The 14384-nt window shown below is 37.7% G+C and overlaps 1 protein-coding gene across 1 annotated transcript in view; it reads left to right on the top strand.

Moving 5' to 3' along the window:
* The window catches only part of LOC128011837 (hormonally up-regulated neu tumor-associated kinase homolog A), a 108664-nt gene that overhangs the window by 3813 nt on the left and 90467 nt on the right, over positions 1-14384 (top strand). The gene's annotated exons all lie outside the window — the stretch shown is intronic.

The following is a 14384-nucleotide window of genomic DNA, read 5'->3' as shown; positions in this document are numbered from 1 at the left end:
ATTCATTATTATTATCATTTTTCAAGGATCAAGTAAATATTAGAGATGCTATTTTAAAACATTAAAACAAATTGCTTATAAGTTCTGTTTGTTTTATAACCAAAACTTATTTACTGATTTCCAAAATCAGACGCCAACCTTTAATAGTTTCCCCAATTCAAAACATAGTTCATGCCAATAAACTAATTGAAAACATATGACATTTCATAAATGTTTGTATTATTAAGCACAAAAGGTTTTTTATATATATTTTTATGTGACATCAAAAAGAATAGAATATTATTATTGTTATATTCTGATTATTATTGTACATATTAGAAAGAAATAAAGGCAGATATGATTCATGCATGGCCACTGAAGTCCTGTCTGTTTGTTGGTATTAAACCCTAAAGTCCTCTGTCTAATCTCGCTCTGAAAATGCGCAGGACGTATTTGTTGATATTGTCTCGGGTTGCGCATAGTTCTATGTTAACTTTTTGAAACTGTTTATCTGATGATGTGTCTTTGCCAAGATACATGCAATGGCTTCTTTTATTTGCTTAGCCGTGTGGGCTCTGACTCTGGACCGCCGCCATTCTGTTGAAGGAAGGAATATTTAATGTTCAAGCTGGGATCGTGGGTGCAGGAGTGGGGTTTGGAGACACTGAGCGCTTCAAACGGACTGATAAGTGATCCGATAAGTTGCGTACGGAAGCACAGCAGTCGAGCTGTGGAAACAAGGAAACAAGGCCAATTCCCAGGAAATGAAAAATAGCATAAACTCTTTATCCCTCTCTCTCTGTGGCCTTCACGGAGTTAAAAGAAATGACCTCCGTGTCAGCCGCAGTGAATCTGATCTATTTAAGGCTTTAACATTTTAAAACAGTACTTTTACAGTTTAACATTGCGATTTATTTTATTGCATTGCATTTATTTTGGTGTTCAATGTGATACATTACACTGGGCTCCCTCCCCCATTTATAATACTTCAAAGCTACACAAATTCACCAAGAAATAGTTGCAGTAATTAGATTTTCATCAGAGGTCACCTTCGTAGTCCACCTGTCTGTGATGTCATGTGACACCTCTGTCCACCTGACCTCTCAGTGATTGGCAGTGGTTGGTCTCCAAAGCGTTTTGACTTGTCTTTCGTGTTTCTGGACATGATTAGAGACTACAGCAGGGGAGAGGGGGTGCTGAGACTGCCCGAGGGCACGAATCTATATGTATTTGTGTGTGTCTTTTCCCATGTGTTAGCCCTGTGGCGCTCCAGTTTAATTCGGATATGTCAGTGACATTGAGAGGCTCTAAAAATCTGCTTGTTTAAACAGTTTCAAATTCAGCTAAAGCATTTTAGCGGAATGCATAAGATGCATATTTTGTGTTTCAGTGTTTAAGACAGATAAGTTTCAACAAATAAAGCAATAAAACAAGTTTATTTAGAGACTGCAGTAATATTTGGTATAAAAATCAGAAATTTGCTAGTAAATTTCATTAGCTACTAATTACATGGAAACATTTCTTTAAAAATGTCACTTTGAAAAATAAATTTTAGCAGTGTATAAGTAAAAAAAAAAAAAAAATTAATAAAAGTTCTGCCTGCAGTTGCCAACATTTGGAGCTCAGGTTTTTTCTTCTTTTTTCCATTATGGCCTGTAAATACATATTAGCTCAAATAAACAAACTCATTCACGTTTCAGTGTTGCATGTCAATTGGTCAAATTTTATACACAAATTCTCAATTTTCACTCAGTTATTACTCTTGTTTACATCTTCAGAAATGTGAATGACAGTTTACATAAACATTCAGCTTTGTGATAGACATATTACATAGAATATCAAATTCAGATCAAAGTCCTATGTTGTTCTACATAACATTTGTTCGTTTTGTAATGAAGGGCTGCAAGGGTACATGCTGAAGTTATTAACATATTGTCAGTTTATACACCACATTATAAAAAGGAATTTCCCTCCACATTTCAGTTTCACTTGGTTTTTACCCCTAAACGTGTTTGTAGAATGTACAGTGAAACAGCTTGATTCACACCAAAACTGGAAAATTATTTGATTTGGTTTTTCGGAATAAGCATGCAGGAGATTTTTAAATATACTCCTTTTATTCTTTTATTTTTATCACTTGTTTTGCTTATTCAGTATGTAAATTGAAAGAAACGTAATACTGTTGTGTATTTTGCAGTATCACGTCAATCATGTCGACCTGTCAATCATGATAATATGATTGTTTATCCAGTTCTGCCTCATTAGAGCTGGTTTTAATGCCTCACCTTTAGTTCTGACCCACAGGGCTTGCTATCGAGGGCCACTGCTGAGTCACATCTGAGCAGACCGCTGATGCAAAATGAAGTGCTATTAAGAGTATTCAAGTGGTTTAAGATCTATGAAATCTCTTTTAGTAAGCTCTCAGCTTTCTGTCTCTCGTACGTTTAGTCCTCCCTTGTGCTTTCAGCGTCTCTCTCACCCTCGTACTCTCAGGCTTCCTTTCAGTCTTGCTCTGTTATGCAGAAATGTGTATTTTAAAGGCTGCTTGGATTTCAGAGCTCTATTAAAAGTTCAAAGCTGCAGTTTACTGCTGTAACAAGAGCTACTCCTGATCCAAACACTCGGCTAATGAGAGCGAGCCAGCTGCACCCCCACCTCCCACCCTGTGGCCTGTGGCACCCATATATGAATGTGTTTTGATGCATTATTGTGTGTGGATAAAGGAACCGCTTTATAAGATCGTAAGCATTTTTGCTTTCCGTCAATCTTTAAATAGTTCTTTCACCATGTCCGCCATCTGACTCTGTCTCTCTTCTGTTCTACTGATAGACTGAAGTTGTAAATCTTTTTGATAATGGAAAATCTGTGCAGGGCTTCTCCCTCTTCCCCTAGTCCCTACTAATCTGAGGCTGCTTGTTATTGTCATTCAGACCCTTGATACATTTTAACCACAGAAAGAATCTTGTGTGTGTTGTGGTGGGAGACTCTTTAATAGTTTAACAGTATATTATTCCAGTATGCATCTATAACAAGAGTAATTTATTGTTCTTCTGATCTCCAGTATGTCACAAACAAATAAATAAACACTTATAAAGGGGCCTTATGATTATTTGGCAGTGCTCTTGGAGGATGATAAGATGAGAAGCGTGTGATTTGGCTGGCCATGATTCTATTGGGAAAAACTGAGCGTGACCCGAGTGAGGAATTGAGTTAAAGAGGCCGTTTTGAGATTCTCCGGCCCTGTAACCTCACCACACTAAGCTTTTTTATGTGATTATTAAATATAAAAATAAAATGTTAGAGAGGAAAATACTCATCTGGGCTCAGAGGAATGGTCTTCTGGACTTCTCTTTAGGACCGTGCCATTTTAAATGCCAGAATTTGTTTTACCAGCTAAACTTACCAGAGAGTTTGGTACATTTGCACTTTCACTGTCTAGCAAAAGATTGAGTAGGAGTTACATTGACTTACTGCACACTTTATTCTGGCTACTCCAATACTTGATTGTGGATTGACGATTCATTATATTCTGTGTTCAGTTGTTTTTGTATAGTGACTCTTCCTGACAACCAATTTCTGACATTGTGGCTGTTTCACGTCTTCTGCATCACTCCATGGCTGTTTATTTAGTAATATAATAAAATCATTTCAATTTATAGAAATATTTAAGGTCCATTTATTAAATATTTGAAAGTTTTTTGAAGCAAACATTTGAAGCAAGGAGTATAATGAGCAAAATCGCCAGTTATTGTGGCAAAATAACCCTTTTAGGATTATACAAGGTCTTGATCAACCTGTTCTTTGGCTTTTATTTGGTTTTTATTAAAATTTTTGTTGCTGGTTTGTTTTGTTGATTTCTGATCTTTTTGTCTTTTTTAAAAATAAGCTTCCCCTCCAAATTTGATTATTTATTTACAGCTATTATTGTTAATAATAATTAATAATATTAATAATTATAATTATTTGTTATTATTTTTATTGATCACCTTGTTCTTTGTTTATTTTGAAATAATGTTTGTTGAGTTTTTTGCTTTTTTTTTTTAAATGTCTTTTTAAAATAATTTTAGTTTTACATCTACAGTATTATTATTATTATTATAACATTTTTTTCCTGCCTGTTAGTTTGTTTCTGTATTATTTGGGAGGGTGTATTATTTATTTATTTTTTTAGCATATATTATTATTAATATTATTATCATTATTATATATTTGTAAAAATTGCAGTTTTCTATTTGTGTTATTACAATTTTTCTTATTTTCTTTAAGTTATTAAAGTTTTCAGCATTATTTTACATATTTATTAGCTATTATTATTATTATTATTATTATTATTATTAATAAAATTTTTGTAAAATCAGAAATAAGAAACTTTTTTGTAAATAATCATTAATAATAATAATAATAATAATAAATGGTTTGTTTTGTCAGCATTATTTGGCAGGTAATATTAAATTATGTAAATTGGCAACTTAACTTATTCCTCTATATTTATGATTAAGAAATTGCGAGAGTTTTAAGTGGTGTCTTCAAAGAGTAACACTGGTAGTGCTTCCAAACTCTATAAACAGACATGTTAAATTATCATTGCCAGCCTTCTAAAGTAGTGTCCTCAGTGCTCATTCACAAACTAATGTTCATTTTACAAGCACATATCCTCGCCTCGCTTTGGCACAGCCAAAAAGTCCGGTTATTCTCATCTTGCTCTCATTTAAACACTTTGGGTTTAGTCTGACTGAGCAATTGGCTCTACAGGGCAGCACATGCCTGTTCTAAAACCCAGACCTCCGTGAGCTACAGGAAACTGCCACAGCAGAGTCAAGCCAACACAGCGCTGCTCTGGGACATGGTGAGGCTTTAACCCAGACTCAACGAGCCAAGATGGCGCCCCTGCAGTAGAACTCAGCCTCTACTGGGGTCTCATTTAAACACGTCCAGTATTTTGTAATGGATCTGGGCGAAACATAGAGGATGAGCCGTGATATTTCTGCCCACAGATTGAGTGGAGATGAATGGAAATGTGTGTGTGTTTGGGTAAGCCGTGACAGTGGTGTATAATAACAGAGTCTAGAAGGGAGATTAATGTGTAGAGTTATTGGTGTAATGATGGAGTCGGCTCTCTGGGCTTCAGCTTCGAACAGATGAAATTAATGAAGTACCTATTCACATCCAGGACGCACAGGAGACCAAGCAGACAGAAAAATGGCCTTGTGTGTGTGTCTGTACTTTGTGACTGGTGAGGTTGCAGTGAATGAGTGGCGTATTTTAGACAGGGGTTGGCGGAGATATAAGGGTTGGACTTTTTTCAATGGTAAAAGTGTACCCAAGAAATGCTGATGTATCTGTTTACATATGTGTTTATAAATGTCAAGGAGAGAGTTAGTGGGAATATTATAGAGTGTTTAAAAATGAGAATCGCTGAGCATTTAATGATTCAGGTTCCTCCCAATGATTCCATATTATTAATGCCTCAGTTTTATGGTTCGATCTTGATTTTCATCAATGCATATGTTTCTATGCATATGTATCCTGTAATCCTTAATTTTCTTCTGGTTCTGAATAAAACGGTGATGCACGTGTGTGGTAAGAATATTCTCCTGTGAGTAGACCAATAAGGTGTTGACAGAAATGCCTTCTCCCCAAAACACAGCTAGTAGTCTACCCATCAAAACTTTGAGTTCCCCTTCCTCTAGTCTTTGAACCCTTAAGTGTCAGCTGACCTCTGGAAGCCGCCCCTCAAAAGAATGATTGGTAGCTGGATGCTGGTGCTGAATTAAAAGCAGTTGGGTCCACAGAAGGAGAAAATGGGAGAAATACTCTCATAAATATGATAAAATGGTTACTACAAGTTTCCAAACAGTCATTTCAAATTTATGTGTTTAAATTTTTGGATACAAATATTTTTGGGATTAAAATGCTTTCTTCGATCCCGTCTTAATTTGCAAAGTCAACTCTAAGCAAGTCATCTGTGGGGTGATTTTACCATAAATTTCAAACACTGTGGTTATGTAGTGCTATCAAAACATCATTTTTGAACCGAGAACAATCTTTTAACCTGTTGTTTTCCAAAGGAACAACATCTATACCAATTCACTTTTTATTTGATGCCAGTCACTGTGGTCTTCACATATCCTTTGTTCTGTGTGGTTGTATTCACTAATGCGTGGAGCATGGAGCATGGCCAGCCTCGCTAAGCAGGCGTTTTAAACGGCCGAGGTGCAAATCTACTGCCCATGCGCCAAGCGGGTGTCAATTTTTCCTTGGCTGACTGGTGGACTAGCAGATCAATAAAGTTAATTTAAAACATTCACACTCTGCCATCTGAAATCAACCATTTAATGACTCTCTGTTCCAGTAAAACTGCAAAAAGGCCCTTCGGATTTACAGCAACAGTAAGAGGGAAGAGAAGAGAGTGGGGAAAAAACACGGTCACTGAATGCAGTCGGAAAATGCGAGCATAAAAAGACAAAAGAGAGGAAACTCTGGCCCTTTGTTTTGTTTTCACCGCAGACCGAGTGGTTTAAGACCTCATTATTGACAGTAAAGGAACAAACGTAGATGAAAGGTACAAACACAAGTCTCTTGATCTCTGTTTTTAAGAAGAAGTAGACCAAATGGAGGGATAAACCATGCTGTGGCCTGTAAAGAAGTTTATTGATGTGACTTTATATACTTTTAAAATGTTAAGTGTGTAATTTCTGCACCTCTAGCGTCACCAAACCTGAGCTGAGAAAAATAGGTTTCCCTGAACATGCCCTTTTTGCTATTGGTCAAACAAACAGAAAGTCCCACCCCCAAACTCACATCATTGGTTGAGTCAGTGTTGATTTAATGTTTTAATAGTACCATATTGAGCTTCAATTGTTACACTTTTTGGGGAAATAAACCCACAGATGGTTTTCTTATAGTCTCTGCATATTAAGACTCTTTTGACACTTTCTTTCTTTCTTTCTTTCCTGATAAAAGTGTGCATTATCTGAGCTGTAAAGCTGAATATATTTTTATTATGATTATTATATTTTATTTTATTATTATTATTATTATTATTATAATTATAATTATTATTATTATTTTTACAGTCAGGGTCCAGTTGCATAAACCTATCTACTGTTTTAGTTTGAAATAGTTTGGTCAACTAGCAGTTAGTCAGTCATCAGTCTTTTCGGACTCAAATTGGGCCAATCTATCTTTTTGTAACAGTTTTAAAGAAATCATGACCAGTCTTTAAGAAAACAAATTAGATGACTAACTTTTTAAGAGTAGTCTGAGCAGTTTATGCAACTGGTCCCTCAGTTTAGGGTTTTAGGCTATGTTGTCATGGCAACAAATTTGTAAAATAATAATAACAGAGAAGTATGTATTAGTATGTATTTGACCCTTCACAGGGAGCTTGATTGACAGGTGATCTGACCAGTCATAATACTGATTCTTCCATTTTGGCCGACAAACAAATCAGACAGGAGAGCAGATTAACTTCCATTGGTCTTAAACTTGAAAAAGGTGTGTGTTGACATCTTTCTGCGGTTCTCACGCCGCTTGGCCTGAGGCACTACAGTGGTCTGTCACGACACATTACAGAGCCACGAAATGGTTACTTTTATTGTTAGAATTTCTTACAAAATGTCAAAATTTGAAAGCTTTGAATTTGTTTCACACCTAAAGTAACCTGCTCTGTCTTGTCTGTCGGAGCCTTGTCAGTTTTCACTTTGCTGCACAATGTATTTTTCACTGCGTGAGAACACGATGTGTGGCGGAAGAGCGCCATGGCTTGTCAGACATAGCAACAGTAACGAAGTGGGTCGAGTCAGTTCAGTGTTTTGTCTTTTTGTTTTTTTGTTTTATGGGTGGACAAGTGAAAATTCTTTTTCTGGCAATCAACTGGCCACAAATTCTGTCAATTAAGCTTAATTTATACCCAACCCAGAATACTCCTTCAAGCATAATTGTGGCTCTTAATGAAGCATAAGCCTTTGGTCCATGTATAACTATCATAAAGCATAAAGCCATGCACCTTCCTGATCTCACTGACACACTCCATGTGTTCCCTCTTAGCAAAGTGAGCACAGAAGCCCTGTGTGTTTTATCTTAACATTTTCACTATGTGCACATACACCTGCGACCGGCACGTTAAAGACCTCACATCTTTACAATGCTCTAATTGGCGCTTGCGTTCGTAAAACACTGTGAGAATGAATTACTTAACTACATGCTCATGGCTTTTGGCGTCATCTGCTCTGGCCCTCGCTCGTTTCTAATTACATGTGCGTTTCTTTGAAATGATTCGTCTCTCTTCTAACACAGTGAACTCATGTTCTAGACTCCTCCGGTTTTCCAGTGAACCTTCCTACATGAGTTTCTGTGGCCGGAACAGGCACGGTTTGCCACGATCGGCCTCTGGAGAAGACCCCTACCTCCTGCAAACGCTTTTCCAATACTGAAGACCACACGACATGCACCATAAACACTCGTTACACCATCCGTCATATACAAGAGACACACTCGCTCTCTCGCTCACATATAGTCTCTACAGGACCTCGGGGGGACACGCATTCATCATCATCCGCAACATGCCGGAGATAAGCCTGTGCTAATACACACTAGCCGACGACTGGTCGATGTTTATGAAGCGAAACGACAGAACTTCCCGTTTTCACCTTGACAATTAAATTAGCCGAACGAGGGATGGAGGAGGAGGAGGAAGAGCTGAAAGATGGATGATATCATCTGCCTCCCTCTCTCTCTTTTTACAGTGATGTCTTACTTTGGCTTTACATTAAGAGAAAATCCATTTAACAGCTGTGCCTGTTTTAGCGAGATCTTGGTGGAGTGGCCTTCTCAGAGATAGCATTACCAGCTCTCTTTATTTTATGTGTCAGCAGAAGAAAAGCAGCGTATCTTAACAAGCGAGCATGGAATCGATTAGATTTGGAGTCTTTTCTCTCTCTGTTCTCTTTCGCAACAATGTGTCAGTTTTGACTTTCCTCTCTGCTTCTTTTAATGCAATATTCCTCATGACTCCTTGCTGACAGCACACATCCCCCCTCAGACGGACGTGTGTGTTTTGGTTTGTCGCTGGTTTATTTGAAGAGCCTTAGCGGGGTTTGCAAGCCAGTTTGAAAGTATATGTGCATTATGAGGTGCTGTTTTCTCGCTAATTTGGTTTAATTTGATAACCGTTTGGCAGATTTGTCCAAGCTTAGTCAGACCAGCTGTGTCTGCCCTGTATATTTTGATTATATCGCAGGAAATGCACACCAGGTTTTTGCCTTCTGTCTTGTCTCAGACTACCGACAACGAAAAAATTTGTAAGGATAAGACTTGCACAATTGTCATGTTTATTCCGTTTTTTTTTTACACATAAACATCACATAAGCATAAACATCAGCGATTTTAAACATATCTATATCTATTTGTCTATCTATAAATTTCTGTTATGTTTTCTAAAAAAAAGTACAATTTAAATGAAAATTAAATCACATTTTATACGTAGCTCAAAACATTAGCTACTAACTAGCATAAATTTAAAAAAGTCATTGGTTGCAATATGTAATCCTCATAACAGATTTTGACTGTAATTCTTCTCTTAAATTTAATTCTGAGGTCTTTAGCACATGTCAAGACTTTAGATTTTTATCTAAATGAATGGTAAATCAGACTCTTTGAGATGAAAATAAAATGTAATCTCTAGCGCAGCCAGAGACTGGGAGTGGAGAAGGAAAGAGAGAGAAACAGGGAGGATCGAGAGCAACTCGAGCATCTGTTTCTTGTTACGGTCCACCTCACTCAAGTTTTCAACATTGAGCTTCAAATCATCTGTTTCCTTCAGCTTCTCTGGTGAGACTGGTCAACTGAAAGAAATGAGGACATTGAGTCTCCGACTGTATTTAATAAATGATGGAGAACGGTAGAGTGAAAAATTGGAGACGTTTTTTTTTTGTTGTTGACTAATTTATAACAGGTTTTATTTATAAACACTAAGTCAAACTAAGTTTATCGTGTTTTTCTCTTGTTCATAAGGAAATTCCCATCTATATTAGGATTGTGTGAACTGATAAATCTGAATGTATGTGTGAGTGTGTGTGGTCTGAGATAGTGATTGGTTCTGTCATTCTGTGTAGGAAGTTGTCTCGCCCCCTGTTTCCTCTTGTCCTGTCATTCTCAATTTTGACCACACTACACCTCTTCAGAATGAACACTGCTCAAACACACATCAGTGAGGTTTACACACATATCCGGTGAGAATCAGCACACAGCAGAAATAATATATATATTATTATTTATTACTGTTTAATGGACAGCTGAAAGACAGTTAGTGGTAATATAATGCAGGATCACACATTAGGAGAACGGAGATGATTGTAACACTTTGGATTTTGCTCATATAAGAGTTTGGCCATACAGCTCTGTAAAATCTCCTTAAAATCTTTGGCATATTAGCAGTCTAGGATCCAGAAGTAACATTTGTGCTATAAAATTATGATGGAATGTGATACATGTAAATTATTGATGTGAATAATTTGTATTATTATTTAGACTTTTTTGACATCAAACTATGTAGCTTTTCAACAGGCCCAAAAAACAACACGCAAACCAAAAATAGATTTGATTTCAATAATTGCAACTAAAATTGACGATAGAACAAAAATTCTGGGAGGCAGGACATTGAATAGTGGAAGTTTGTTGCATTCATTTTTACCATTTTTGAAGCATTACTCTGCTCTCCCCTGCTTCACCAAAACATGCTTTAGATACTTCAAAGAAACCATGCTAAACAACTTCAGACATCTGATTTAACAAGCATCCAGCATCTGAGAAGGCAGGTCTCATTACAAGCAAATTCTTACTTTGCCCAAGAGCTGCCATTTGTTTTTTTGTGCCCTTTAGGTCCTCCTGGATGACCTCTGACCCCAGCTATCCACACCATTTGGTGTTGGTGTACAGGAGGTCTCAATGCTTGGACACACACAGACTGTCACTTGAAAAATATTTAACAGACATATCCATATAAATATATAATATTGACACAATGCTTTTCACAAGAGACATTGATAATCCCAGTTTTAAATTTTTTTTTTCCTCCAAAAATATAAGTAAGGTGATTGTTAATATACAGCACAATATTTATAACTGTGTCCATATCTGAAATTGTGTGCTCACGTGTGTTCTTGTGCGTCTGATCAGACTCTGATGAGGGTCTGAGTTTGTGTGGTTGTGTTTTGGCGCATACGGTGGCAGGTGTGTAAGAGTGAACAACGATCTGAAGAGAAAGACGGACGTACAGACACACACATAAAGAGAAGCTTTGATATATTATACCAGGGGAAATCAGAGGGAGGTAAAGTCAAGCTTAGTGTTCACAAACGCACACACACACACTTACCCGTGCTTCAGCTCTGATCTGATTCTGTTGGATGTTTTTAGAGCTTACACTCACTTCCTTGTAAACATACCCACGGCTCCTGTGGTGATAGCCGGATTTGATGCGCCGCCAGAAGAGGGCCTCGCTGTCTTCACGGAGACGGAGAACAGCGGGGCACACGCACATACGTGCACACACACGTGCATGCTCGCACTCTCTTTCAACTTCGCATGTGGCCTCAGTGTGTGCGTGTGATCGCCATGGATACAGAACGGGTCCCGTTATATGGCTCTACTGCTGCTATGGATATAAAATCAAATCCCATTAAAACACCTGGAGAAGGGAGCGAGCGAGGGAAGCCGGGGAAACTATAGGGCACACCCTGATGATTAAGCTCCTGGCTGGTGCAGGGTTTGTCACGGTCCACTGAACACACAAAATCCACACATACTCACCCTATACCCAACAAGTTTATGAGAGAGAGACTTACTGACAGTTTCACTATACAGAGTGTGGGAACGGCAGACTAAATGGAGGAAAGTACACAGAGGAGGGAGGCTACGGGAAAAGAAAGGCTGAAAAGGAGCAAGTCAATTTAAAGCAGTAGTTCAACCAACATTAATGTCATTCCAAGCTTGTGTGACTTTCTTTCTTCTGTGGAAGGCCAATAGAGACGTTAAGTAAAATGTCCTTGCTGCTCGTGTCTATGCAACAAAGATTGACAGTCAAGGGTTTTAAAAGGAAAAGGAAATGTACCATAAAAGTCATCCGAAAAACTTTATTCCAGATTTCTGAGGCCATACTATATGTTTGTGTGAGGTAAAGACCAAAATCTTGGTTATCTATGTAAATTTGAAGTCTTGTCTTCCGTCATTTGGTCAAATCTTATATATTATTATTTTGGGTGAACTATCCCAAAATGTTTGTATTTATTTTTATTTCTATTTTTATTTTTATGCTTACATTTAACTATTTAATAATATATATTTTACTGAATACATGAATAGTCAAATGAATAGTCAAACAATGAGCTAATTTCAGTAATAAATTCCTTTTAAGCAACTCTTGGAATTTTTTATGTTCCTTTTTATGGCCGACATAAATTCAATCCAGTGACTCAACAAAAGTGTGCTAACATATTTCATTCATTAATGTTGATTGGTTGTAATCCGTATGCATTTAGTTCAGAGGGAATCTGCTCACAAGAGTCATTCGTTCTGAAATCAGACTTAATTGGTTACACTGTATGTTTTTGATTCAGTAAATCAAACCGGCTCATGAGAATCATTTGGAATCAGAATTGGACTACGCTAGTTTTGCTGTATGTTTTTGATTAATCCGAAAGGAATCACCTTATAAGAATCATTTGTTCTAGAATCAGACTGCATTGGTCATTCTGTAGAGTCAGTAGCAATTTTGTGAAGCAACTGAATAAGTATTACAGGAAATACTGTCAGAATATGTTATCTGTGTTTCTTCCACATTTGCAGACAAATGCACATTAAAGCATTGTTAAAGTGACTTAGAGCCACAGCCAAGTACGGTGACCCGTACTCAGAATTCATGCTCTGCATTTAACCCATCCAAAGTGCACACACACACACAACAGTGAACACACACCCAGAGCAGTGGGCAGCCATTTATGCTGTGGCACCCGGGGGGCAGTTGGGGGTTCGGTGCCTTGCTCAAGACTCAAAACCACAACCTTAGGAGTCAAACTTTCGAACCATTAGGCCATGACTTCCGCAACACAACTGAACTTAATGCACTGAACTTTTGAATAAGATCCCCTTCCTGTTTCCCAACTCTGTTGTGCTAAAATGAACTAATTATTACTCATTGTAAATCCTATGGACAAACTGACAGTATTCTTCTAAACCACATCCATTTTTAACTCCGCTCCATCTGAAGAAAGGAGCATGTCTTTACGCAAAATTGCCATTTCTTTTAAACCCTGGTTTGACCTAATATTTTACATATATTTCATTATAAGATCCTGTGAGTTTCAAATGATCACATATATAAATGACATTTCACACGGTCTCCAGTTTTCCACAGATCCAGATGACCGAGGTGTTGATGGGTCATATTTGGCTCAGACAGGCCTTGCATTCTCCATCTCTCTAACACTCATTTTGTCCTTCCTTTCTTTCTTTCCACACGGCACATACCCCCCCAGCGGCAGTTGTGGCTGTTAGACATATGGAGAAAATTGAGGGAAGTTGAAAATAAAAGGAAAAATGTGAAATAAAACGTTTGAGTGGAACCCTCTCCTCAGGGCAGGGTAGACCTCTGCTGGCTCACAGATCACACAAAACCTCTTTAACAACGGCAAAAGAATTGGTTTAAAATGCAGCAGAGAAATGTCAGACACTTGGACACGTTTATGCTGTCTTAACAGATGAATGATAAAATACATTTAACTTACTGAAAAGAAGCTCATGCGTTTTATTTTTTTGTTGTTGTTGTTCTTTTTAACACTAAATCTATCAAATTGTTTCCAGTAATTTAAATGAAGATGAAATAAAATAGAAATCTTAGATGAAAAATGAATGGCATCTTTAAATGTGAGACCGTATTTTTACATGCTAGTAGACATGAGAAGCTAACAGCGGCTCTTGCATCTACAGGTGGGTGATGCGAGTGCGAGAGGTTAGGCCATGTTCGCTCTCTCTCGGTTTTACACACCCTCACAAACACACACACACACAGACAATCTGCGGTTTCTCAGCAGGATGCAGAGATTATTTTATCACTGCAGGATTCCGGGACATTCCTGCTGGACTTCCGAGCGTTGGTGGGATAAAAGCATAAGCGAATCCCGCCGCTCTTACTTGGATTTCACTCCCCGGGAAACGCTTCTGTTTGGCCAACAGGCTGCGGGCCCCAGGCTGGTGGTAAGAGGCAGGTTTAAAGGCCCAAGTGTATTTATAGTCATTTCCCTACATCGCTGCACAACTCCAGCACAAATACATTACAAATTCACACTCCTAGAGTGCTGAACACACACACAAACCCCCACATTTTACATACAAACTTCAGAATGAAA

This window comes from Carassius gibelio, chromosome B23 (genome assembly GCF_023724105.1).
Source record: "Carassius gibelio isolate Cgi1373 ecotype wild population from Czech Republic chromosome B23, carGib1.2-hapl.c, whole genome shotgun sequence".
NCBI lineage: Eukaryota > Metazoa > Chordata > Actinopteri > Cypriniformes > Cyprinidae > Carassius > Carassius gibelio.
Note: the sequence above shows the minus strand (reverse complement) of the source record. Positions and strands in the feature narration are given on the sequence as shown.